This window comes from Triturus cristatus, chromosome 1_1 (assembly GCF_964204655.1).
Source record: "Triturus cristatus chromosome 1_1, aTriCri1.1, whole genome shotgun sequence".
Classification (NCBI taxonomy): domain Eukaryota; kingdom Metazoa; phylum Chordata; class Amphibia; order Caudata; family Salamandridae; genus Triturus; species Triturus cristatus.
In genome coordinates, this window is record NC_140579.1 from 609,525,748 (window position 1) to 609,534,226 (window position 8,479).

Genomic DNA, 8,479 nt, shown 5'->3' on the forward strand with positions numbered 1-8,479 from the left:
TAGAGGTTAAAGCCCGATATGTTGACAAAAACTAGAAGAATATTACAGAAAACTCTGCTCCCACGGGATTTCCAGATTAAGACCTTTACTGACTGTATCTAAAGAGAAAATCCAAAAAACCTCACGTTTTTTCCTTATTTTGTCAGAGCACTGTCCTTCTTTCGTAACTATCCGTTCCAGAATGAACCAACGTATATCATCTGAAGAATGGTTATTATCTAAAAAGTGAGACACCATAGGTGCAGTCAATTTTTTAGTTTTTATTGACGATTTATGTTCAGTCAGACGTGTGTTAAGGGTACGTGACATTTCACCCACATAGCCTTTATGACATGGACATAAAAGCAAATAAATGATATTCTTGGTTTTACAGTTATTTAGATTTTTAGGTGTTATAGTTTGACCGTTAAAGTATAATTCTTTTGTCACTATTGCTTGCGGACAAACTTTACACATGCCACACTTAAAGTTGCCCTCTATTGGATTCATACTGTCAATACTTAACTGTATTGATTCCTTTTGTTGTGGCATGCGTGACCTGACCACCAGGTCTTTAAGGTTTTTATTTTTACGGTAGGCAAAAAGTGGTTTAGGTATTTGTTCAGATTTAGATATATTGACATTGAGCAAATGCCAATTAGAACAAATAATTTGTCTAATCTGGTCATTCATAAGGGAGTGTCGTGTCACAAACACAAGTTTGGTATCTTCCTTATGTTGAGTGTTTTTCAAGAGATGCTGACGATCGAAAAATCTTGCGCGTTTATAAGATTCCCTGACTAATCTGTGCGGATATCCTCGGTCCAGAAATTTTTGTTTCATTTCGACTGCTCTTTTGTCATAGTCTTCCAATTTCGTACAGTTGCGTCTTAGACGTAAAAATTGACTGAAAGGGATGCTGTTTTTTTGTGTAGTGGGGTGGAAACTGTTGTAATGTAACAAAGTGTTACGGGCAGTGGGCTTTGTATAGAGATCTACAAATAGAAAACCCTCTTCATGTTTGATCAGAATGCCTAAGAATTCCAGTTCAGTATTACTAATGTGAGATGTAAATTGAAGATTAGAATCACACAAGTTAAGCCAGATAATAAACTCAGTCAAGATATCCTGATTATCGTCCCAGATGAATACAATATCGTCTATGTATCTTGACCAATAGAATATTGATTCGAAAAACGGGGCTACCTCATTAAAGATAAATTGTTGTTCAAAGTGGGCAACATAGATGTTAACTATAGTTGGTGCACATGATGCGCCCATGCTTACTCCTTTAATTTGTTTGTAAAGGTTGCTACACAAATGCCTTTATGGTCACACCCTTAAATGTTGGAAAAAACAGAATCCTGGTTTCTGATATTGAACCAAGATCCAACAAGCTTTACTCGCCCTTGATGTTGCAGTTGACAAGCAGGGGGTAAAGACCTCTTTTCCTACTAGTATTGTATTACAAACAATTGTTATACAATATAATATTATGTAGTTCCTTATAAAATGCTGTTTTTGTACTTGCAAAGATGCCTATTGTTAGACCCTGTTGAGAGGTTCATGGGGCAAGCAGGAGCCCAACCCTGGTCGCTGACTCCTTTTACTCCTGATGTCGAAGGGTCCAGCCTACTGTCAATCCTAAGCAACTGGGCCAAGTAACTGTTTAGCACTTGACTCTCAGTGCTATGCTGGGTTGAGCAGTCCATGGCTTCTCGAGCGGGGGAAGGGGAAACATAGAGGCAAACACAGGCACACACCTCAAAATACATTCAGTAGCAGCAATAAATGATTGTCCAGTCAAATACTTGTTTTTATGACAAAAGGTGTTTTTAAATGCCAACACAAAGCAAAATATGGCATTCACAAATAATACATGCAGTCCCCTGAGGTCAGGGCTATAATGTTTTAGCAGGCGGGTTCCTGAGTCCCACTCCCCTCCCATTAGCAGTAGTGGTTATTCCCCATTCACTACAGGCAACATTCAGGTTAAGTCCCGATAGTAGTCTGAGTTGCGGGAGTCCCACTCTGACTCTTAAAAAGTGTTCCTATGCAAAGGTGCCATATGGAAGGCAGGGCAAGTTCCTCCAGGGCTGTCTGGCCATAAATCATTCTTACCCATATCAGCAGAACCTGCACGGATGTAGTCTCCAAGCACTCCCTCTTCATGGGTGCTGAAGCTGCTGTCTCTGGTGAGTTCCTCACGTGAGGCCCTTGCAGGGTGCACTGATCTTGGCAAGGAGTCAGGCACTGGTATTCCAGGCTCCACAGGCAGAAGATCTTGGAATCCCTGGGTGATGTACCTTCACCCTCTTGGGAGACTGGCAGGCCTTGGTCACAGGCAGAAGTCTTGCTGAGCCTCTACTCGTACAGCCTAAGTGCCTGCTTGACAGTTGACAATATTGGGGGCCTTGAGCTTCCCTTCTTTTAGTTCATTTCCAGACACCAAATGTGATTTAGAGTCTGACATAGGATATAATGGGATTTAAATTTCGGTGGACACCATATCCGTCACCGCTGCGACGGAGTAACCCATCCGCCAAGATCTAAACCAGGCCCTGAGTCTTTGGAGCTTATGTTAGGGGTCTGGTTCCTTTTTGAGTGCCCTCTCGCCTACTCTGCTCTTCCTCCAAAAAGCAATCTGCCACAGCAGGAGTGACTTTAAAGCTGATAGCCCACAACACAGGCCATGGCAGTGACTAGAACTTCACACCTGGATGTCAGTCACAGTGATAGTACCTTAACCTAAGATTTCATAATTCTCTTATTAGCCCAATCTTCTTCCAGAGAGGTGCTCACACCCCATCCCAATGGCCTCTCTGGGAATCAAATAGTGCCCTGTGAAGTACACTGAAGAGCCTGGCTCTCCTTCCTCCAGTGTGTCCCACCCAGCTCACAAAAATGCAGCAATCCACAAATCTGTCTGGGGGGATTCCTCTACCTCCTCAAGTTCTTCCAGGTAGCCCAGGGTCTTCAGAAATGGAACCCTGAATCTTCCATGTATTGTATCAATCACAGGCACATACACCTAGCACATGCATATAACACAAACTACTGCACAGCACTACAAACCAATCCAATGTAGGCCAAGGGTGAGTTAAGCACACAGCAGTGCAACTTTACATGAGTGAGCCTGTAGACATCACTACCGTGACACATGTAAAAAAAGGCCTGTTCACTCCTACTGATCACTACATGGTATGGTGCAGCCACATCACTTGTGCTGCTTAGCTAAGGCAGTAGCTTTTCCCCACTAATAGGGTTGCGCTTTGGGAGCCCACCCCAGTTCAAAAGACCACAATCCATGAGACAGGCCTATGTCATGGTGCAAATGCATGATCATTACAGTTGGGGCACTCAGGGCAGGGGTACATGTCCATCACCATGCAAGGGACTTTTCCATCTTAACAGCTACTAGAACAAGCATTGGCAAAGCCAATAGGTTTCGCCTATGCAAGAGATACTGGCTTTGCAAATGTGTTTTAGCCATGTTGAACCAGCGTGGCTGCTGTTCAACATGGATAAAAGTTAGTGGTGTAGAGGAGAATGGTGTGGAGTGTCATAGAGTGGAATGGCAAAGAGTGGAGTAGAGTATTGTAGAACGGAGTGGCATAGAGTGCCATGTATTCGAGTAGCATACAGTGGAGTTGCATAGAGTTTCATACAGTGAAGTAAAGTAGAATGGACTGGTGTTGAGTACAGTGGCATAGAGTGCAGCGGTGTAGAATTCAACAACATACAATGCAGTGTTGTAGATTAGAGTGTTGCATAGAAGAGTTCAGTGGAATACAGTGCAGTGGTGTAGAGTGCAGTGGTGCAGAGTGGAGTGGTGCAGGGTTGAGCGGCACAGAGTGCAGTGGCATAGAGTGGTGAAGAGTAGAGTGGCATAGAGTGGTGCAGAGTAGAATACACTGCCGTAGAGTGCAGTGGCATAGAGAGGAGTGCTGCAGAGTGCAGTGGCATAGAGTGGAGTGATGCAGAGTAGAGTGCATTGGTATAGAATGTAGTAGTGCAGAGTAGAGGGGCATAGAGATCAGTGGCAGGGTGCCGTGAAATAGAGTAGAGTAGAGTGGACTAGTGTAGAGTGCATTGGTGTAGAGTATTGCAGAGTATAGTGATGTAGAATGCAGTGCCGTAGATTGGCAGAGAGTGCAGTGGTGTAGAGTGGAGCGACATAGAATGCAGTGGCGTAGAGTGGAATGATGCAGAGTACAGCGGCGTAGAGTGCAGTGCTGCAGTGTAGAGTGGCGTAGACTCAGTGGCGAAGAGTGCAGTGTTGCAGAGTATAGTATTGTAGACTACATTGGTGTCATGTGGCATAGAGTGGCATAGAGTACAGTGGTACAGAGTAGAGATTAGTGGCATAGAGTGCAGTGGTTTATAGTAGAGTGGCATAGAGTGCAGTAGCAAAGAATGGAGTAGAGTGGTGTCAAATGCAGTGGCATAGAGTAGATTGTTTCAGAGAGGAGTGACGTGGCATAAAGTGGAGTGGTGCAGGTTAGAGTGCAGTGGCGTAGAGTGATGTAGTGTGTAATGATGTAGGGTAAAGTGATGTAGAGTGCAATGGCATAAAGTGCAGTGGTGCAGAGTAGATTAGAGTGCAATACAGTGGACTAACGTATAGTGTAGGGACATACATTTGAGTATTACAGATTAAAGTGCATTGCTGTAGAGTGTAATACCATAGTGCAGTGCTACTGAGTGGCGTAGAGTGGAGTTGTGCAGAGTAGATTGAAGTGGCCTAGACTGGGGTGGTGCAGTGTGCAGTGGCAAAGAGTACAGCAGTGTAGTGTAGAGTGACAGAGTGCATTGACATGGAATAGAGAAAAGAGTAGAGAGGGGTAGAGTGAAGTGGCGTAAAGTGCAGTGGCATAGAGTGGAGTAGTGCCGTATAGAGTGCAGTGGCATGCAATGGTTAAAGTGGAGTGGTGCAGAGTATAGTGGTGTAGTGTGGAGTATGCATGGCGTGGTATCAAATTGCCATTATAGACAACACATTTTCAATTGAAACAACCATTACATGTATACAGACATACAGTTTTACTACTAATAAACATCGCACAAACAATAATGTGTGAAAATTGCATCACCTAGTGTATTGATTTGTTTTGATCATATTAAAGTATTTTTTCCAACACACTTTAGAATTAACAACAAAAATTGCTTTATTAGTGCATTCATTATATCTGATATATTCTGAAATACTTGCACAGTCCATTTAAATGGTGTTGTGTACTAGAAAAAATAAACTTTCCTACTGTCAGTATCCAGCAGGATTGGTACATGAATCCACTCACTTTGAAATCAGAGAAAGAAAGGTTAACGCCAAGCTCCCTGAAAGATAGAGCCTGACATTTGACCTCCATCTTTGATAGTAAATGTGACAAGATAAGAACAAGATTTACAGGACAGTTTACAGAAAGAAGCACTCTTGGAAGAATGCAAGGAGAGTTAGTGTGAAAAGTCTGCCCCTTGGGAGGGACGAACTCAACCTGGACAGCCTAAAACAATAAGCCAGCAAATAGAAAGCCAGAAAATGTGAGTTACAAATCACAAAGCCAGTGGTAAGCAATAGACGGAATATATTCCCAGTGAAATTTTCTGAATGTCCCCAAGGAGCCTTTAGCAAACCAGACTGCGCTGTCTGTTAGGCTTCGACCTAAAGGAGAGTTAAAGTAATTGTCCCTCTCCCCAGATGTCTTCGGAGCCGAGTGCCTAGAGCAGCTCATTGTTTAGAGCGCTGTGTAGGCATCATCACCACCATAGCTCTGGTCGCAATACATGCTATGAATCCGTCTCCTTTTAAATAGAAGGAATGCCGCTGCCCGCGTCCCACGCAGGGGGACATCAGCAGGGCAGCCCTCTAGTGGCCGCCCGTCGGAGCCCCCCCCCCCCGCTCCGCCTCTGTAGCGAGGCCGCGCCTCGGGGAGGCCCCAATGGGTTTGTCTTGGGGGAGGCGTGCCGCGAGGCTGGGGCGAGGCTATACCCCCCTCTTAAGCGCCTCACCCCCTCAGATCTTCCTCTGCTTCCTGCGCTCCTGACCACGCGACCACTGGTCGACCTCTTTGTTCTGCTGCCCTGACGTCGTTTGGTTTCGCCGGTACCACCTTGCTGTCTCTTTATCCTCTACCGGACATGTTGGCAGGCACGTCGGGTCCAGGTCGGGATGGCGTTTCACCGTTGTTGCAGTGAGTTTTGCACTTGAAGGTCGCGTTTCTGCAACTCGGGCATGTTGTCGGGCCTCCCGTCTGGTGGGAGGAAGGGAGCGCGGGGCATTGAAGACCAAGTGGTCCGCGTGGTGAATTTTTGGGGATAGTAGGGCCCCTTGGGCCTTTCGTTGCGACTGGCCATTGTCCTTCATTTGGGCGTTGGGCCTTCAGTCGTCCCGGTTGTGTGCAAGGCAGGGTAGACTGGGCGTTTGTTTCCTGGCCTGGATGCGGTCTGCAGCACATGCAGTTTCCTATCAGGGGCATTGCTGCGCGTTTCCTTTTCTTTGGTCCCGGAACGGAGTGGGTGTTCGGACCAGCACGCGGGGTGCCTGCGGTTGTTTTGGGCGTTCGCCTACCTCTATTGGGACCAGTCTAGAGAGGGTCCGTATGTTTTGGGGGCCAGCTCAAGTCAGGAATTCTCCACATCGCAGTGGGGTGGATACTGTGGCCAGCGGGCCGTCTCGGGAGTCTGCACCCATCTCTGCCGCAGCTGCATGGGCCCTTGGTCTGCCCGGGGGAGGGGACCGCAGGGATTAACGGGGTCATTCAATGCGAGGACGTTTCCGCATTGTTGTGCGCCATGCATCGTTTCGTTCCTGCTGGGCTTTTCGCGGTGAGTTTCCAGCAAGATGGGTGCCACTCTGCCTGTTGTCGGCAATTCAAATGACACCCTTTGTTCCCGTGGGGCATGCCGCACGGCAAGCTGCAGCCGGCATCATTGTAGCTGGCGGCGGGTTGCGCGGTGGGTGTGAGGGGGCCTGTCGAAGGCATTGGGCAGTCTTAAGTGGTACTACTATTGCCTTTTGCCATTGATGGTAATAAAGGTGCGGGGTGTCGCTTTCGTTCGGAGCATCGGGAAAAAAGTTTCACGTTGTAGGTGCAATGCTCAGATTTGGGGTTGGAGACTGTGGAGACTTGCGTTGTTTGTGGTGTAACTTAAACAAACCAACTTTGTTTCTTGCATTTCGTGATTAGTGATGTGTAGGTGCGATCGACGCTTGTGTGCCACGGGAGGCAGTGTACTGCGAATCCTTAGTAATGGAGGCATTACTTTTTCGTTTAAATTGACTTCACGTGAATTACTTTCACGGTTCAGCGCACGGCACGGAAGTCTCTCCTGTATGGGGGAGGGGTAAGGGCTGCTCGCGGCTGGGGTATTGTATTCAGAACCCATTGGAGCCCCTTTGCGAGCTCACACGAAACAGGCGGGATACAGCAGCCGATGGTAGCGGAAACTTGGTGTGAGCTGAGAACGGGAGGCGGGCACTTAAGAGCAGGTCTCTCTAGGGCAGTACTCCTTGCCGTTGGAAGTCTCGTGCACGGTTGGGAGTGGTGGGATGTGTGCTTTGTCCCCGGCAGGCTTTGTGTATCGCTATGCTATTATATTTTGGTTGTGGTGTAATGAGCATCGGGTTGCTGGGCTCGGGTGCGCGAAGCTCCTGCCCGCGCCCAGTGGCGGTTCACGATTCTTGGAACAGTTGGATGCTATCCTGCTGAGTACTGTGCGGGAAACCGGGGTTCGAGCCTCGCGGGCGCGTTCACATCCTGTGAGTCCGGCTTCAACGCTGCTGCAGCCCCGGTCCCCCCCCCTCCTCACGCATCGTCTCCGACCCGACCCCCCCCCGTAATTAAAGTGAAAGGGGTTTCTTGTCTGGTGCCGGTGGTGGGGGCTAATTATCGCACGGGACACAGGTGGTGCCTCGCAGTGCCAGTGATATAGAAAAAAAAAAGAAAAAGAAAGTTGCTGCGTTTCTTTCCGCGGCAATTCCAGGCACATAAATGTCAAGATAACTCGTATATTCCTGGAGAGAGATCAGGAATTGGTATAGTGGAGGTGTTGACTTCGTTGTAGTTAGTGCAGAGGGTTAATATGCCCGCTGCAAAGAACGTGTGCCAAGTAGATTTCAGAGTGCATATGATGTAAATAGGTCAGCAGGTTACTGTGTTCAAAAGAGGCATCCTTTTGTTACTTGCAATGTATATCTCAAGCCCTAATAGTCAAGTGAGCTACGAACGCTCATCCTAGAGCTCCATACCAAGCAGCCTTAAACTATACTGCCTGCCAGCAGGGATGACATGAGTCTCCTACACTTTGAGTCCTTTGGCTCAGGTAACATTTCCTGTACACTGATTCACATGCATATGATTGATTGGCTCGGCGGTTTTTGTGTGAGATGCAAAGTTCTCGGACACCCTACACTGGTAGGAGTGGCGCTATATAACTAATTCAATGCATCTGGGAGTGTGGTTATGGAAACTTGGTCAACTGTTAAAGGGGGCTAGTGAGA